Raw genomic sequence first — 19,190 nt, 5'->3', positions numbered from 1 at the left:
TCTCCCTTTTGGGATGGGAATGTCTATCCTATGCTTGTTCTACCTTGTATTTTGGAAGGAGATAACCTGTCTGGTTTCACAGGATCACATCTGGAGAGGAATTTTGCCCCAGGATGAATCATACCTCAAGTCTCACCTATACTTGATTTAGATGATGTTTAGTTAATATTTTGGCCTTAAGAATTGATGTTGGAATGGGTTAAGATTTGGGAGGATGTTGGGATGGGGTGACTGTATTTTGCAGGTGAGAAGGACATGGTTTTGGGGGGCCAGAGGGTGAACTGTTATGGCCTGAATGGTGTCCCTCCAAAATTGCATATTGAAGTCCTAACCCCCAGTAGATCAGAATGTGACTGTATTTGGAAATAGAGTCTTTAAAGAGCTGATTAAGGTTATCTGAGGTTGTTAGGATGGGCCCTAATCCTTTATGTCTGGTGTCCTTATAAGAAGAGAAGATTAGGACAGGGACACATACGCACAGAGGTCCACGTGTGAAGACACAGAGAGAAGATGGCCATCTACAAGCCAAGGAGAGAGGCCTCAGGAGAAACCAACCCTGCCCACACCTTGATCTCAGGCTTCTAGCTTCTTAGAATTGTGAGAAAATAAATTTCTGTTTTTAAGCCACCCAGTCTATGGTGCTTTGTCATGAAAGCCCTAGCTAACCAATGTAGTATGAGACTAATATTTGTTCTGCTCTGGGATATTTGACTCTGTTATTATGTTCACTGCCTAAAAAAATCTTTTTTTTCTTCTATGCTGGTCTATAGTATTTAGATATGTTGACCCAAAACAAATAGACTGCTAGCTATTCCTCCAGCAAAGCTGGGTTTATTTGGGACTAGCAGAGAGTTGTAATCTGGGGTCTGGAACCATGGAGAGCCACGTGCAAGTCCTGGCACAGCAAGGGCAGGAGAACACTTTAATAGGGAGGAAAAAGGCTCCATGGCTTTTCACTGGCTGAGTCCCTGCCAGGAAGGAAGAGGATTGTTTCTTCTTCCTGTTGTGCTTTTATCATCCCAGGGCGTGAGAGCTCCCCCTTCTGGGTCTCCCAACTCTATTTAATTGAGGTTTCTGTTTAATACATTTTTACAGATCGTAGGTAGTGAAAATATTTGGTGGCACCTGGAGAATGGGTGTGATGAAATGTATATGGTATCATTAACAGGTCACTTCTAGAAATAGTTACAAATATTACCTAAGAAGAGGCATACCCCTGATTCAGGACAAGTTCTGTTCAGAGGACACTGAAAAGGTTTTAATTTAATTTTGGACTTGGTGGTGGTGTTGGACTAGTAATCAAAGCACCCTCATTTTTGACCTAACAATTACCACCTGCTTTGCTAATCTAGGACTAAGCCCTTCTCCATATTGCCTATCAGAAGCCCTGTCAGTAAAATGAGAATATTTCTAGGTGTCTTCCATTTCCTTTATCATTTTGGAAATAAATAGTGTGGGCTGAAAGAGAACATTTTTACCCACAGCACTAACTTCATTTATTTCCAGCAGTTCTTTAATTTATTCTAACCAGTCCTAAATAAATTAGCTGGATTTCTAGGCTATGTTATTCAGCATAACTAGGATTAACCTTTAACTACAAGTACTAAACAACCAATGAAAACATAAGCCTGCATATAACAAGTTTTACATATGATGAGGCACCCTAGCACAGTTCGTAAAGAAATAATAGATAACCTATTAGGAGAAAATGCATTTTATTATAATTCCTTATGAGGTTAAAGAGAGAGGCAGACCCTATTTAATAAGGGATCATAAAACAACAAAGGGGCATTCCATTTAAAATCAAATCATCTAAAACATTTAAAAATGTAAGATAACAAACGGGATCCTTAGACAGAAATTCAGCTTCTAATGTGCAGTGGTGCTACAGAGGGTTGAGTCAGCTTCAAAAGTCTCAGGTGGAGAAAGATGAGCTGTGTGATTTTTTCAAGGGGTGAAACTGCACATTAAGGTAGTTGTTCTGCAAACAGAAGAAAGGAATCAGCATCTGCTAGTGTAGTTCTCTACCTTCTGTCTCAGAGGACCTAGTGTCCCTCCCTAAGTCACAGGGAGGGATGGAGAGGGCAGGTAAGAAAGAGGTAGTGTTTGGGATCATGTCCTAAGAAAATTAATATAGGAGTTATATCTAGGGATACAAATATTTTTGCTTCTCTTAACTATGAAATATATCAGAGATATGTAACATGTTTAATATAGCATCTATAACACATCTCCAATTTTTAAAAGTGCTTACCATCTCGCTAGTATATAAACATCCGAAGTTTATAATAAATATATCTGTATGTGTTCAGAATTTTCCTTCTCAGCTGTGTAGGAAGGAAAATCCATACAATTTAGGAAATATACTCCTTGGCAGATGATAGGTGTTTAATCCTTTCAGGACAGAGTCTGAGTTTATGATATTTCTGAGTGCACATTCTCATGGATTATCTACCTTACCCAAGTCCATGTTCTATGGTTTTGGTATTTTAAAATGTTTCTCTTTAATATTCTATTGATACTGATTTTGGTAAAAATGTTTCACTCATTGCCTCACCCTCCATGGTGCCTGAGGGATAATCTGAGTCATGTGGTTAATACCAGTTAATATGCCAATTAATGCCAGACAGACAAGGGGTTGCCCATAAGATCTACACCTCTAGTAATCTAGGGGTGCCCTAACCAGCCTTTCCCAAACTGGAAGCACAGGTGTTTACACAGTTTCCTTGTAAAAAGCTTGTTTTCTGTTACAAAATATCCTTGAACAGCATTAATCTATGTACTTTAACTAACCTCACCTTAACTTGGCAGTTGATTGTATTTCCAAAGTATAAATTTGCTATTCCTGATCTTTTTGAGGGGCCACCTTGTTTATTTGCATCATTTCCTATAATTATTCTTATAGGAGCTGGATGGCTACAGAAAGAGAAAAGAAGACAAAGAAAGAGGAATGGGATTAAGATCTTGGCAAGTCCTGGTGACTGAGGTTCAGAACCTGAAGCCAAGCCCTTACTTCTCATTTTCCCTGCTTTCGCACCATTACGATATGTTGTCATCCTGTCTTTATTCTAGAAACTGAGTTATTGGTTTAACAACTGAACCTAGTAAGCTTTATATAAAAGAATTCCTTCCCAAATATACCACCAGATTTACAATTAGCTGATCGAAGTCATTAGCTTAAAATTCGATGATCTTAGACCATCTGCAAAGGTAATGTCTAAATGAGCCAATAAGAGCCCCATTCCATGGATAATGAAGTTAAAATATTTCACATTTAACTAGTTAAATCTAGTATTCTAGTAAACTCTACTTTGCCTATAAATTCATAGTAATCAGTCTACCCTCAGCCCCTTGTTGATTTAATCAGAACATCTAATATGGCTAAGAGATAAGAAGTATAATTTGTAATATGGACACTGCATATAATTGGAACAAAGTGATTTCTTAGTCTAAGAGCTACTAGATATATGGTGAAGTTAGACCTGCTAGTATTACACACAGCTTTCTACCACATTGAAGAGAATTAACTGATGGAATGATACACCAGCTACTATGTCCTTCACGTGTTTTATGAGCCAAGCACTGTTCTAATCTCTTTATGTGCATTCTCTCATTTAATCCTCACGACAACTCTGTGAAAGAGATAGTATTATTTCCACTTTAAAGCTGGGGAGACTGAGGGCTAGAGTTATTAAGTAACTTCCTCAAAGTCACGCTGGTCATAATTAGCAGACTGGGAGATGAAGAACACAGAAGAATTTGGCATCAAGAGAGAAAGGGTCGACTCACCTAGGGGGGATTAACCAAGATGGTGGAGTAGAAGGACGTGCTCTCACTCCCTCTTGTGAGAGCACCAGAATCACAACTGTCTGCTGGACAATCATTGACAGGAAGACCCTGGACTTCACCAAGGAGGATACCCCACGTCCAAGGACAGAGGAGAAGCCACAGTGAGACGGTAGGAGGGGCGCAATCACAGTAAAATCAAATCCCATAACTGCTGGGTGGGTGACTCACAGACTGGCGAACACTTATACCACAGAAGTCCACCCACTGGAGTGAAGGTTCTGAGCCCCACGTCAGGCTTCCCAACCTGGGGGTCCGGCAACGGGAGGAGGAATTCCTAGAGAATCAGACTTTGAAGCCTAGTGGGAATTGATTGCAGGACTTTGACAGGACTGGGGGAAACAGAGACCCCACTCTTGGAGGGCACACACAAAGTAGTGTGCGCATCGGGACCCAGGGGAAGGAGCAGTGACCCTGGGGGAGACTGAACCAGACCTACCTGCTGGAGTTGGGGGGTCTCCTGCAGAGGTGGGGGGTGGCTCTGTTTCACTGTGGGGACAAGGACTCTGGCAGCGGAGGTTCTGGGAAGTGCTCCTTGGCATGAGCCCTCCCAGAGTCTGCCATTAACCCCACCAAAGATCACGGGTAGGCTCCAGTGTTGGGTTGCCTCAGGCCAAACAACAAACAGGGAGGGAACCCAGCCCCACCCATCAACAGTCAAGTGGATTAAAGTTTTACTGAGCTCTGATCGCCACAGCAACAGTCAGCTCTACCCACCACCAGAGCCTCCCATCAAGCCTCTTAGATAGCCTCAACCACCAGAGGGCAGACAACAGAAGCAAGAAAAACTACAATCCTGCAGCCTGTGGACCAAAAACCACAGTTACAGAAAGATAGAGAAGATGAAAAGGCAGAGGGCTATGTACCAGATGAAGGAACAAGAAAAAACCCCAGAAAAACAACTAAATGAAATGGAGATAGGCAACCTTCCAGAAAAAGAATTCAGAATAATGATAGTGAAGATGATCCAGGACCTCGGAATAAGAATGGAGGCAAAGATTGAGAAGATGCAAGAAATGATTAACAAAGACCTAGAAGAATTAAAGAACAAACAAACAGAGATGACCAATACAATAACTGAAATGAAAACTACACTAGAAGGAATCAATAGCAGAATAACTGAGGCAGAAGAACGGATAAGTGACCTGGAAGACAGAATGGTGGAATTCACTGCTGCGGAACAGACTAAAGAAAAAAGAATGAAAAGAAATGAAGACAGCATAAGAGACCTCTGGGACAACATTAAACGCAACAACATTCGCATTATAGGGGTCCCAGAAGGTGAAGAGAGAGAGAAAGGACCAGAGAAAATATTTGAAGAGATTATAGTTGAAAACTTCCCTAACATGGGAAAGGAAATAGCCACCCAAGTCCAGGAAGCGCAGCGAGTCCCATACAGGATAAACCCAAGGAGAAACATGCCAAGACACATAGTAATCAAAGTGGCAAAAATTAAAGACAAAGAAAAATTATTGAAAGCAGCAAGGGAAAAACGACAAATAACATACAAGGGAACTCCCATAAGGTTAACAGCTGATTTCTCAGCAGAAAGTCTGCAAGCCAGAAGGGAGTGGCATGATATACTTAAAGTGCTGAAAGGGAAGAACCTACAACCAAGATTACTCTAACCCAGCAAGGATCTCATTCAGATTCGATGGAGAAATCAAAAGCTTTACAGACAAGCAAAAGCTAAGAGAATTCAGCACCACCAAACCAGCTCTACAACAAACGCTAAAGGAACTTCTCTAAGTGGGAAACACAAGAGAAGAAAAGGACCTACAAAAACAAACCCAAAACAATTAAGAAAATGGTCATAGGAACATACATATCGATAATTACCTTAAACGTGAATGGATTAAATGCCCCAACCAAAAGACATAGACTGGCTGAATGGATACAAAAACAAGACCCATATATATGCTGTCTACAAGAGACCCACTTTAGACCTAGGGACACATACAGACTGAAAGTGAGGGGATGGAAAAAGATATTCCATGCGAATGGAAATCAAAAGAAAGCTGGAGTAGCTATACTCATATCAGATAAAATAGACTTTAAGATAAAGGATGTTACAAGAGACAAGGAAGGACACTACATAATGATCCAGGGATCAATCCAAGAAGAAGATATAACAATTATAAATATATATGCACCTAACATAGGAGCACCTCAATACATAAGGCAACTGCTAACAGCTATAAAAGGGGAAATCGACAGTAACACAATCATAGTGGGGGACTTTAACACCTCACTTACACCAATGGACAGATCATCCAAAATGAAAATAAATAAGGAAACAGAAGCTTTAAATGACACAATAGACCAGATAGATTTAATTGATATATATAGGACATTCCATCCATAAACAGCAGATTACACGTTCTTCTCAAGTGCGCACGGAACATTCTCCAGGATAGATCACATCTTGGGTCACAAATCAAGCCTCAGTAAATTTAAGAAAATTGAAATCATATCAAGCATCTTTTCTGACCACAACGCTATGAGATTAGAAATGAATTACAGGGAAAAAAACGTAAAAAAGACAAACACATGGAGGTTAAACAATACGTTACTAAATAACCAAGAGATCACTGAAGAAATCAAAGAGGAAATATAAAAATACCTAGAGACAAATGACAATGAAAACACGACGACCCAAAACCTATGGGATGCAGCAAAAGCGGTTCTAGGAGGGAAGTTTATAGCTATACAAGCCTACCTAAAGAAACAAGAAAAATCTCAAGTAAACAATCTAACCTTACACCTAAAGAAACTAGAGAAAGAAGAACAAACAAAACCCAAAGTTAGCAGAAGGAAAGAAATATTAAAGATCAGAGCAGAAATAAATGAAATGGAAACAAAGAAAACAATAGCAAAGATCAATAAAACTAAAAGTTGGTTCTTTGAGAAGATAAGCAAAATTGATAAGCCATTAGCCAGACTCATCAAGAAAAAGAGGGAGAGGACTCAAATCAATAAAATCAGAAATGAAAAAGGAGAAGTTACAACAGACACTGCAGAAATACAAAGCATCCTAAGAGACTACTACAAGCAACTTTATGCCAATTAAATGGACAACCTGGAAGAAATGGACAAATTCTTAGAAAGGTATAACCTTCCAAGACTGAACCAGGAAGAAACAGAAAATATGAACAGACCAATCACAAGTAATGAAATTGAAACTGTGATTAAAAATCTTCCAACAAACAAAAGTCCAGGACCAGATGGCTTCACAGGTGAATTCTATCAAACATTTAGAGAAGAGCTAACACCCATCCTTCTCAAACTCTTCCAAAAAATTGCAGAGGAAGGAACACTCCCAAACTCATTCTATGAGGCCACCATCACCCTGATACCAAAACCAGACAAAGACACTACAAAAAAAGAAAATTACAGACCAATATCACTGATGAATATAGATGCAAAAATCCTCAACAAAATACTAGCAAACAGAATCCAACAACACATTAAAAGGATCATACACCACGATCAAGTGGGATTTATCCCAGGGATGCAAGGATTCTTCAATGTACGCAAATCAATCAATGTGATACACCATATTAACAAACTGAAGAATAAAAACCATATGATCATCTCAATAGATGCAGAAAAAGCTTTTGACAAAATTCAACACCCATTTCTGATAAAATCTCTCCAGAATGTGGGCATAGAGGGAACCTACCTCAACATAATAAAGGCCATATATGACAAACCCACAGCAAACATCATTCTCAATGGTGAAAAACTGAAAGCATTTCCTCTAAGATCAGGAACAAGACAAGGATGTCCACTCTCGCCACTATTACTCTACATAGTTCTGGAAGTCCTAGCCACGGCAATCAGAGAAGAAAAAGAAATAAAAGGAATACAAATTGGAAAAGAAGTAAAACTGTCATTGTTTGCGGATGACATGATACTATACATAGAGAATCCTAAAACTGCCACCAGAAAACTGCTAGAGCTAATTAATGAATATGGTAAAGTTGCAGGATACAAAATTAATGCACAGAAATCTCTTGCATTCCTATACACTAATGATGAAAAATCTGAAAGAAAAATTATGGAAACACTCCCATTTACCATTGCAACAAAAAGAATAAAATACCTAGGAATAAACCTACCTAGGGAGACAAAAGACCTGTATGCAGAAAACTATAAGACACTGATGAAAGAAATTATAGATGATACCAACAGATGGAGAGATATACCATGTTCTTGGATTGGAAGAATCAACATTGTGAAAATGAGTATACTACCCAAAGCAATCTACAGATTCAATGCAATCCCTATCAAATTACCAATGGCATTTTTTACGGAGCTAGAACAAATCATCTTAAAATTTGTCTGGAGACACAAAAGACCCCGAATAGCCAAAGCAGTCTTGAGGCAGAAAAATGGAGCTGGAGGAATCAGACTCCCTGACTTCAGAGTATACTACAAAGCTACAGTAATCAAGACAATATGGTACTGGCACAGAAACAGAAACATAGATCAATGGAACAAGATAGAAAGCCCAGAGATTAACCCACGCACCTATGGTCAACTAATCTATGACAAAGGAGGCAAAGATATACAATGGAGAAAAGACAGTATCTTCAATAAGTGGTGCTGGGAAAACTGGACAGCTACATGTAAAAGAATGAAATTAGAATACTCCCTAACACCATACACAAAAATAAACTCAAAATGGATTAGAGACCTAAATATAAGACTGGACACTATAAAACTCTCAGAGGAAAACATAGGAAGAACACTCTTTGACATAAATCACAGCAAGATCTTTTTTGATCCACCTCCTAGAGTAATGGAAATAAAAACAAAAATAAATAAGTGGGACCTAATGAAACTTCAAAGCTTTTGCACAGCAAAGGAAACCATAAACAAGACGAAAAGACAACCCTCAGAATGGGAGAAAATATTTGCAAATGAATCAACGGACAAAGGATTAATCTCCAAAATATATAAACAGCTCATTCAGCTCAATATCAAAGAAACAAACACCCCAATCCAAAAATGGGCAGAAGACCTAAATAGACATTTCTCCAAAGAAGACATACAGACGGCCACGAAGCACATGAAAAGATGCTCAACATCACTAATTATTAGAGAAATGCAAATCAAAACTACAATGAGGTATCACCTCACACCAGTTAGAATGGGCATCATCAGAAAATCTACAAACAACAAATGCTGGAGAGGGTGTGGAGAAAAGGGAAACCTCTTGCACTGTTGGTGGGAATGTAAATTGATACAGCCACTATGGAGAACAATATGGAGGTTCCTTAAAAAACTAAAAATAGAATTACCATATGACCCAGCAATCCCACTACTGGGCATATACCCAGAGAAAACCGTAATTCAAAAAGACACATGCACCCGAATGTTCATTGCAGCACTATTTACAATAGCCAGGTCATGGAAGCAACATAAATGCCCATCAACAGATGAATGGATAAAGAAGATGTGGTACATATATACAATGGAATATTACTCAGCCATAGAAAGGAACGAAATTGGGTCATTTGTTGAGACGTGGATGGATCTAGAGACTGTCATACAGAGTGAAGTAAGTCAGAAAGAGAAAAACAAATATCGTATATTAATGCATGTGTGTGGAACCTAGAAAAATGGTACAGATGAGCCAGTTTGCAGGGCAGAAGTTGAGACACAGATGTAGAGAATGGACATATGGACACCAAGGGGGGAAAACTGTGGTGAGGTGGGGATGGTGGTGTGCTGAATTGGGCGATTTGGATTGACATGTATACACTGATGTGTATAAAATTGATGCCTAATAAGAACCTGCAGTATAAACAAACAAACAAAACAACTAATACTAAACTTTCATTGGGTTATTTGTATGGAAATATGTTAATATAAATGTTTCAGACATTACATGAAATTTCTAAAAATCCTATATTTGTATTTGTATGGAAATATGTATGGAAATATGTTAATATAAATTTTCAGACATTACATGAAATTTCTAAAAATCTTATATTTGTATTTGTATGGAAATATGTATGGAAATATGTTAATATAAATGTTTCAGACATTACATGAAATTTCTAAAAATCTTATATGTTCTGGTATAATGTTATAAGTAATAATCCTAGTTATTACTTTAAAATGTATATCTCAGAAATAACTAATTATCTTGTCAACTGCATTATTATGAACTTTCATCAAATCTTTAACAGTGGTCATTTTTAAGTCTTTTGTCATCTACAGACAGTTCTGGGTGTACTCTGATGCTTTTGCAAATATGTTCCTATAAAAGGCTTTCATCTTCAAGAAATTCATGGAAAAGACTGACAAGTACAGGTTTCTGGTAACTGACTGTACTGCTGAACTGAATGAATAAGCATTTTCAGAACTCTAATGAAAAACTGATGAACTCATAAAAGTGCTAACAAAAGATCAAGATAAAAAAAAAATTAATTACATGGGACTGAGTGAACTGATGAGGATGAGTATAATTTTTGTGACTTTCTGTCTGAATTAAAAAAAAAAATCCCACAAGGACTCAGAGGCAAAGAATATACAAATCAATTTTCACTGCAAAGTAAAGGAGCTGTTACAGTGGAGGATTACTGGACTGAATGTCAATAGTATGACATAGTATGAGTGTGTTTCATGTTTGGTAATTGCAATCATTGTTGCTTTTGTTGTGGTCATCCATGTACAATGCTTGGTGTCAGTCTACTTATCTCTTGTAAAAATAAAATACAGTGTGTGTGTGTGAAAAAAAACAAAAAAACAAACAAAAAAAATTAAACACTCACCTACAAAAAAAAAAAAAAAGAGAGAGAAAGGGTCTCAGGAAGCTTTGGTTAACCCTGTCATAGTAATTTAATCTCTCAGCTCTCCTCTCCTCCAAGAGCCTAAGGCAATTGAGAGGATATGGCATCAGTTTGGCATCCCAGGCTCACTGAGGGACAGCACAGGCCACAGGGATTGAAGCTTCAAGATCTGAGAACTTGGACTTAAAGATGATTTTAGATACAAAAAGGAGATGATCTTCTGGGAGGACCTGATGAGACAAAGGGAATGTGTAAGTTGACTTCAAGAATCTGTTAGGAATTAGTGGTTCAGTCAACATCTCTTAAAAGTGGGCACACCCACACTGAAAGTTATCTTCCCAGTGGGAGAGAGGACCGTTGTCTAAGTGGTCAGAAGAATTAACATCTGGTTTGGGTATGGTTCATACGAGGCGAGAGTACTTGCTGGTTGAGTTTGAATAATATTGTTTCAAAGTCGTTATTTATTATTATCAGGAAAAAGTTTATAACTTCTCTTGACAAACTTTTTAGATTCTAGGAGTCCTTAAAATACTGAACATAACATTTGAATATTAGATGAGTGAGAGATATGTCTAATTATAAAGAATACTTTAAATAGGTTTATATGGTCTTCCGAAATAACGTGTTTTAAGGAAATGTGAAAAATGTAGTACACACCATATGAAGATTTCATCTCATCAACCGGAGACTGCCACAGTGAATATTTGGGCATCTTTTCTTTGTTTATTCTCAATATTATTTAACATAATTGAAACTCTCTTATTAGCTTATCTGGCCCTGCCATTCATTCTCATCAACATCCTAATATATATGTTTTTTACAGGAACTTGAAGATAATATTAAAATTTGTTTCAAAAAGACACTAAATCTTTGTTTCTTAGTTTTTGAGGGGAGAAAAGTGAAAGGAAATGACTCTTCCCTCGGGGTTTCTCATGGGAGGTTGGGTGGTATAAGATTGATGACATGTGAACACAAGGCATCGGAGTTACCTATGAGGCTTTCAAACTATCCATATCCCTCCTCAGACTGATGCCCTTGATCTACCCAGCCTGACTCCCAAACCAGGGAGGGGCACCAGAAGCTCTGGTGGGAGCCAAGGTGTCAGGAAGTGGTCAGGCAGTCATTTGAGGCATCAGATGTGTCAACCACTCCCACTCTTCCTCCATTTGCCTACAGCCAGGAGGGACTGGCTTTTTCTTAAGACTATAAAAATTTAGAGGGATGTGAAGCTACTTGGTTAGCTTTTACACTACAGCGCAGGGATGGGCAACGTTTTGGAAAGGGCTAGATAGTACACCCTTTTGGCTTATGGGCCGTGAGTCCTCTGTTCCAGCTACTCAGCTCTGCCCTTATAATGTCAAAGTAGCCACAGACAATTAGTAAATGCATGAATGAATGAACATGGCTGTGTTCCAATACAACAAAATTTAGGCACCCTGAAATTTGAATTTTAAATACTTTTTACCTATCACAAAACATTGTTCTTCTTTTGTTATTTTTTAATCATTTAAACATTAAAAAATCTTTTCTTAGCTCATGGACCACATAAACGTAGATGGTGGGCCAGATCAGGCCTGCAGCCTGTAATTTGCTGACCCCTGGTATAGAGAAGAAAAAAATAAGCCTGTTCTTTTCTAAAATTAGGACAAGTTCCATGTCTTATTTAGGTTTGCATTCTCTAGAGGGAGGTACAACTGATTGACAAGTGGATACTGTTCATTCCTATCTTCCTTCACTGCCCATGGCCTTGATATGACATTTGGCAAAATCAGTTTAGCTTGTTATTAGGGAAAAAAACTAATAAAACCCCCATGGCATGCAATTGGTGAGCCTGAACGTCTCTGAGATTTTTTAGTTAATTAGGAGGATACCTAATTACCTCAATCCTGATGTTGCAATCAGTGGGATGGTATTGAAACTCATAAAATCTTTGATACACTGAGGTTACAGGCCATCAATCTCCCAGAAACACTTCATCAGGAGCCATAGGTAGACCATTATCAAATGCAGTTGACTTAACCCTGGCCAAGAACAAAGAGGGGCTGCATCGTACATATACTATTGGGAGGAAGAAAAGAGAAAGTGTCAGGTAATACAGTGGTCCCACTTCGGGGAAGCTCAGGGCCAGTTAACAATAAAAGACACCCCCATTGGTAGAGAAGAACAAATTTTCGAGGTTATTTTCCTAGTCCTACCTTTAGAACACTCACATGCCCTCCCATCTCCAAGAAGAATCCGAGTGATCCTGTGTGTGGATGAGAATTAACCCAAACAAGATCTTAGATGCCTTATTTTTCAGTTCTAAGTGGAAGACCATCTCCCTTAGGACATTTATATTAGTAATTACGGACAATTACTAATATAATTACTACCTTTATTCCTGATTTAAGTTCCTGGAAAGCAAAACCTTTGCTCTAATCTTGGTATCCCTGTTTAGTCCTGGTATTCTCTCAAGCAATACAGTCATTTGACCAAAATTAACAAAGCTAGGATAGAAACCTAGTGATCATAGCTTAACCCAGTGCAATTTTTCAATACTTCATTTTCTCTTACTACTAATTGTGACCTAGTAATTATTTTCTTTAAAATTTTGTCCTCTTTGCATGAGAATATAAGCTCCATGAGAATGGAGACTTGGTCTGTTTTGTTCATTGTTGTAATGCTTAGAGCCAAGAATAAGCCAATACAATAACTGCTCAATACGCATTTGTTGAATGAATATATGAACGATACTGCCTGTTGCTGAGAAAGTGAGAAGCAGGCACAGAGCCCCCCTGGGCTCTGTGTTTTAGGAGAACTAAACAGAAGTAAAACTTGGACTTGTGATGAAGAGGAGGGCCCAAAGATGAAGTCTTCTAGATGACGCTTCTAAAGGATCAAAGAGAACCAGTGGTTTCGAGATATATTATACCCTGCCAGTCAAAAGACAATCAAAGAGGGCTTCCCTGGTGGCGCAGTCGTTGAGAGTCTGCCTGCCAATGCAGGGGACACGGGTTCGAGCCCCGGTCCGGGAAGATCCCACATGCCGCGGGGCAACTGGGCCCGTGAGCAACAATTACTGAGCCTGCGCGTCTGGAGCCTGTGCTCCGCAACAAGAGAGGCCGCGATAGTGAGAGGCCCGCGCACCACGATGAAGAGTGGCCCCCGCTTGCCGCAACTAGAGAAAGCCCTCGCACAGAAACGAAGATCTAACACAGCCATAAATAAACAAATAAATAAATAAATAAAATTAAAAAAAAAAAGACAATCAAAGAGATAATATTTATAATTGAAACATTAAAGTTTGCAAAAGGCCAAGAAACAAGGTGGTGAAATACAGGATCTGGCAGTTAAATCCCAGAGTAATTTGGGACTGCTGGTAAATTAGAGGATAAATTGGAAAATCTAAGAAGGAATTATCTGCTCTTTTAAATAGGCAGTCAGGGACTTCCCTGGCAGTCCCGTGGTTAAGACTCTGAGCTTCCACCACAGGGGGCACGGGTTCCATCCCTGGTGGGGGAACTAAGATCCCTCATGCCACGTAGTGCGGTCAAAATGTAAAATAATATAAAATTAAAAATTAAAAAAAATAGTCAGGCATAGAACTACTAGAAGGTTACCTATGGTGGGACTGACTAGCTTTTAAGGGTAAACTGTTAACAGTCCCAAAGCCATCTTTAGCTGCTAGCAATTTCCAATCACTAGAGACTCTCAGTCCTACAGTTGTGAAAGTGACTCCACATAAAACAACTGGCCTATAAAAAGAAACGAAATTGAGTTATTTGTAGTGAGGTGGATGGACCTAGAGTCTGTCATACAGAGTGAAGTAAGTCACAAAGAGAAAAACAAATACCATATGCTAACACACACATATGGAATCTTAAAAAAAAAAAATGGTTCTGAAGAACCTAGGGGCAGGACAGGAATAAAGACGCAAACGTAGAGAATGGACTTGAGGACACGGGGAGGGGGAAGGGTAAGCTGGGACAAAGTGAGAGAGTGGCATGGACATATATACACTACCAAATGTAAAACAGAAAGCTAGTGGGAAGCAGCTGCAGAGCACAGGGAGATCAGTCGGTGCTTTGTGACCACCTAGAGGGGTGGGATAGGGAGGGTGGGAGGGAGACACAAGAGGGAGGAGACATGGGGATGTATGTATATGTATAGCTGACTCACTTTGTTATAAAGCACACCAACACACCATTGTAAAGCAATTATACTCCAATAAAGATGTTAAAAAAAAAAACAAAAAAACACAACTGACCTGTCCATTCTCTCTTTTCGGCTCGTGTATGGTGGGTAGACTAGGTATTCTCCCTTTACACAGAGAGGAAGAGGGTGACTTGAACATTAAGTCCCTTGTTATCCTGGGCAGTGAGATTTAGTGCAAAGGCCCTGATTGGCGACTTGCCGAAACAGAAAGGACAGTGTTGTCAGAACGTAACAAACCGAGAGTGAAATAATGCCATTTTCAGCAACATAGATGGACCCGGAGATTATCATACAAAGTGAAGTCAGTCAGACAGAGAAAGGCAAATATTTGATACATACACATACACTGTGAACGCATTTCTCCAAGGTTTATCCCAAGCATCGTTGTCCACAGCTGAAGCCAGGATAACCTGTCCATCTCAGGTATCTGGAAACTTTGAAGAAGTTCAAAGTTAATTGACCAACCCAATTTTCCTAACAGTATGATGAGTATGATGAGCTGTCCTTAAAGGGGAAAGGGATATTATGGGAAAGGGGAAAGGGATATTATGGGAAAGGGGAAAGGGATATTATGGGAAAGGGGAAAGGGATATTATGGGAAAGGGGAAAGGGATATTATGGGAAAGGGGAAAGGGATATTATGGGAAAGGGGAAAGGGATATTATGGGAAAGGGGAAAGGGATATTATGGGAAAGGGGAAAGGGATATTATGGGAAAGGGGAAAGGGATATTATGGGAAAGGGGAAAGGGATATTATGGGAAAGGGGAAAAGGATATTATGGGAAAAAGGAAGGTGCCAGGGGTGAAGGCAGGTGGGGAAAGAGGGCATTCCCACCTCAACCATCCAAAGCAGATCATTTAGTGTAGGCCCTTAGCTATTAGCAATGTGGCGGCTAATTGAAATGTTCAGATCTGGAAAGTCAAAGACGCAGCCTCATTATTGATCATCAATTGCCCACCAAATCTCCTATTACTCTGTAAATACCTGGCTGTTCTCCAGAGCAAGCCCAAATCAGAGAAGAAAGGAGACGCAGTACCAGAAAAACCTTCATCTGGCCAGACCCCAAGGCAACATCCGTTCAGGGAACAGGAAGTTGTGAGAGGTCCAGTTGCCTTGTGTTAATATAACTGAAGCCCGTCAGGTGTCTACAATAATCCATCACTTTGGGCAGCCTGGGGAGAGCCTTTACTCTCTATAAGCAAAACCTTCTAAAATTTAGTATTTTATTATTATAGGTACTAACGATTAATAAGGTGAGTAATTTGTATCATTTGAATATTAGCACTGAGCAAAGTTTATAAAGCTCTGAGTTTCTCCAGAAAAACAGAACCAACAGGATGTATGTATGTATTTTTTGTAAGGAATTGGCTCAAATTCATAACATGTGATTATGGAGGCTGAAAAGCCCCAAGATCTTTAGCTGGCAAGCTGGAGACACAGGAGAACTGATAATGTAGTTCTAGCCCAAAGGCCTGCAGGCTCAAGATCCAGAAAGAACCAATGTTTCAGCCTGAGTCTAAAGGCAGGAAAAACCAATATCCCAGCTCAAAGGCAATCAGGCAGAAGGCACGCCCTCTTATTCAGCCTTTTTGTTCTATTCAGGCCTTCAGCTGACAGGATGAGGCCCACCCACCTTAGGCCGACAATCTCCTTTACTCAGTTTACAGATTCAAATGTTACTCTGGATTTAAAGGAAGGATTGGACTAAGGAGGAGCTAAGAAAACTTACATAGTATTGTTCTAGATGGGAGAAGAGGCAGTTAGATAAGGGAGAATAGTTGATAACGTGTGAACTAATGTAATTTTGTGAGAAGTGGTGAATGGATGAACCATGAGCAGGAAGGGAGGACAGACAGGACAAGGATGACTTAATGAGAGCAAATGGGAGGTAAGAGGAGAGACCAGTTAAATGTGAGGAGCCTCAGACTATATTTTTGAGAGAGGAGGTAAGTGTGAGCTCATCAGTTATTCAACAATGTTGACTGGAACCAACGAGAAGATAATATCTAGGGCTAATTGGAACCACCCATTCTCAGCTTTTAGGAAAGAACAATCAAACTTAGCCTGGAAGCCCAATGTCTCATGGTCATCAAGACACCACCCTTTCAAACTACTATCAGCCAAAGTCCACTCATTCCTGGCACTTTCCCAGAACATGTCTATGTCAGAGAAACGAGTAGAAGGTAACTCCACAAGGGCCTGCATTATGCTAGGTCCCAGGTTAAGAACACCTTGGGTGATCAGAAGTTGAGAGGAGCTGGGAAGCCTGAAGTGGGTTTATACCTAATAACACACTTAGATGCATATGATGACCCATTACTCTGGAGAACAAAGAGAAAGCCCTTGACACACTTATAACTCCACCCTCCTGAGGTATGAAGTGCAGGATGTTATTGTGTCAAATCAAATGGAAGCATTTTGTGAGTCATCTTGAGGACTTTTGAAGTGCCAGGGAGGGAGGGTGCTGTCCACAGGCTAACCTTCAGTACTATTATAGGGTGGTTCCCAAAGTGGGGTCCCCGGGGTAGCAGCATCAGCACCACCTGGGAACTTGTTAGAAATGCAAATTCTTAGTCCCACCATGGGAGGGGAAGCCCAATAATCCGTGTTTTTAACAGGCTCCTCAGGTGATCCTGACACATGGTAAAGTTCAAGAGCCACTTTACTTTGTCGGGGGCTACCCCTGTGGGATGATTTCAGGAATGCCAAGCCTTCTGGTTGAAATGCTGAGATACTAATTATTCGCTGTTAGAGTTAATTTTTCAGGTTTGAAGTCTGCTATCCATCTGGGACAGACGAGAGGAGTAGCTTCATCTACTTCCCATTTTAGACAAAAATCAAACTAGGTAGAGTTACACTTCCAAAAGAGATTTCAAGCGTCAAGTTAAGCACACATTGTTATCATTGGCCAATGCAAGACCTCTCTTGATTTAACTGATTTAATCCATCAATCCCTCCTCCACCATAGGCGACTCTTCTAATGTATTTAATGACTACCTTTTGAGTCCAATGTGAAATGTGTGCTTTTCTCCCCACCCCATCTAAAATTTCACATACATTAATATTTCAGGGGCTTCCCTGGTGGCGCAGTGGTTGGGGGTCTGCCTGCCGATGCAGGGGACACGGGTTCGAGCCCTGGTTTGGGAGGATCCCACATGCCGCGGAGCAACTGGGCCCTTGAGCCACAATTACTGAGCCTGCGCGTCTGGAGCCTGTGCTCCGCAACAAGAGAGGCCGCGATAGTGAGAGGCCCGCGCACCGCGATGAAGAGTGGCCCCCGCTTGCCGCAACTGGAGAAAGCCCTCGCACAGAAACGAAGACCCAACACAGCCATAAATAAATAAAAATTAAAAAAAATTTAAAAAAAAAATTTCATATCCCTCTTTTTTATTTTTCCTTCTTAGCACTAAACACATACGCTGTATTTTACCTCTCTATTTTGTTTGTTTCTTCTTATTAGGGTATAAGGTCAAAAAGGGAAGAGATTTCTGTTTTTAAAATTCATGTATTCTTTAGGCATGAAACAATATTTTGCTCATAGTAACCTCTCAGTATATACTGGTTAACTGAATGAATGGTATTGTGGCAGTGTAACTAAAGTACCAAATCACTGATGATTCTATTTCAAGTATAATTTTGTATAGAATTGACTTCTAGGCTGAAGTCAATTGACAGTGTGGGATAGTCTTGCAGTGCACCTCTTGCAGTGGGCCTCTTCAAATGTGCATGTTCTAGAAAATATGTATTTTTGTATCTATCTGTCTATTCATTCATCCCTACACATTTTTTGGTGGGAGGAGGTTTATTTTGGAATCTTGGCTTGTATGCATGATTTCTGCAGCTTTCGGGGGGTTTGGATTGCTCCCTGAATGGCTTTGTTTACTAAAACATTGGTAAGAGCAGTAAAAATAAAAGATCATTAGAAGAAAAGGTGGTAAGGTGGTAAGGGGGAGGAGATGGTAGGTTAATTCTATGAGTGGGAAAATTATAATAATGGAAAGGGGAGTTGCACAGTTAGCTGGTCAAGTATCAGGAACTCTGGCACTGGGAACACAGGCAGGGTTAGGTGGGGGTCTCTTTAGGTGTGTTGCCAATGTTACAGAGTTCAGGAAAGCATGTGACCCTGAGGCTGTGGGTCCCATTCCTATAAATGCACAGCCTGAGTGAGGCAATCAGACTGATGGGTCAGAGGAAGTAAAAGAAACAAAGCAAGGCAATACTTTTGAATTGGAAGCAGTTTTCCTTACAGGGCAAAAAGATGGTCACAAAAAGTAATAAGGGGATGCAGGCTCAGCTGGCCAGTTTCTTAATACCTGAGCCCTATGTAGGGAAGTTTTCAGAGTCTT

The 19,190-nt window shown here is 39.8% G+C and overlaps 1 protein-coding gene and 1 long non-coding RNA gene across 4 annotated transcripts in view; one reads left to right on the top strand and one right to left on the bottom strand.

Moving 5' to 3' along the window:
- STX3 (syntaxin 3) overlaps window positions 1-19,190 on the top strand; it is a 176,796-nt gene that overhangs the window by 151,261 nt on the left and 6,345 nt on the right. The gene's annotated exons all lie outside the window — the stretch shown is intronic.
- LOC309605463 lies at window positions 1,699-17,921 on the bottom strand. Of its 3 annotated transcripts, none has more exons than XR_014231372.1 (5): window positions 15,679-17,921; window positions 15,183-15,277; window positions 12,529-12,707; window positions 10,779-10,879; window positions 1,699-1,981 (listed from the first exon to the last, which is right to left on the bottom strand). It is a non-coding gene; the product is annotated as an uncharacterized lncRNA (long non-coding RNA). The 3 variants fall into 3 exon arrangements; XR_014231373.1 differs by lacking the exon at window positions 1,699-1,981 and adding an exon at window positions 1,995-2,916; XR_014231374.1 differs by lacking the exon at window positions 1,699-1,981 and having other exon boundaries at window positions 9,073-10,879.

This window comes from Balaenoptera borealis, assembly GCF_965194805.1.
Source record: "Balaenoptera borealis genome assembly, chromosome: 11".
Lineage (NCBI taxonomy): Eukaryota > Metazoa > Chordata > Mammalia > Artiodactyla > Balaenopteridae > Balaenoptera > Balaenoptera borealis.
The sequence above is the reverse complement of the archived record's forward strand: the minus strand, read 5'-3'. Positions and strand labels throughout refer to the sequence as shown.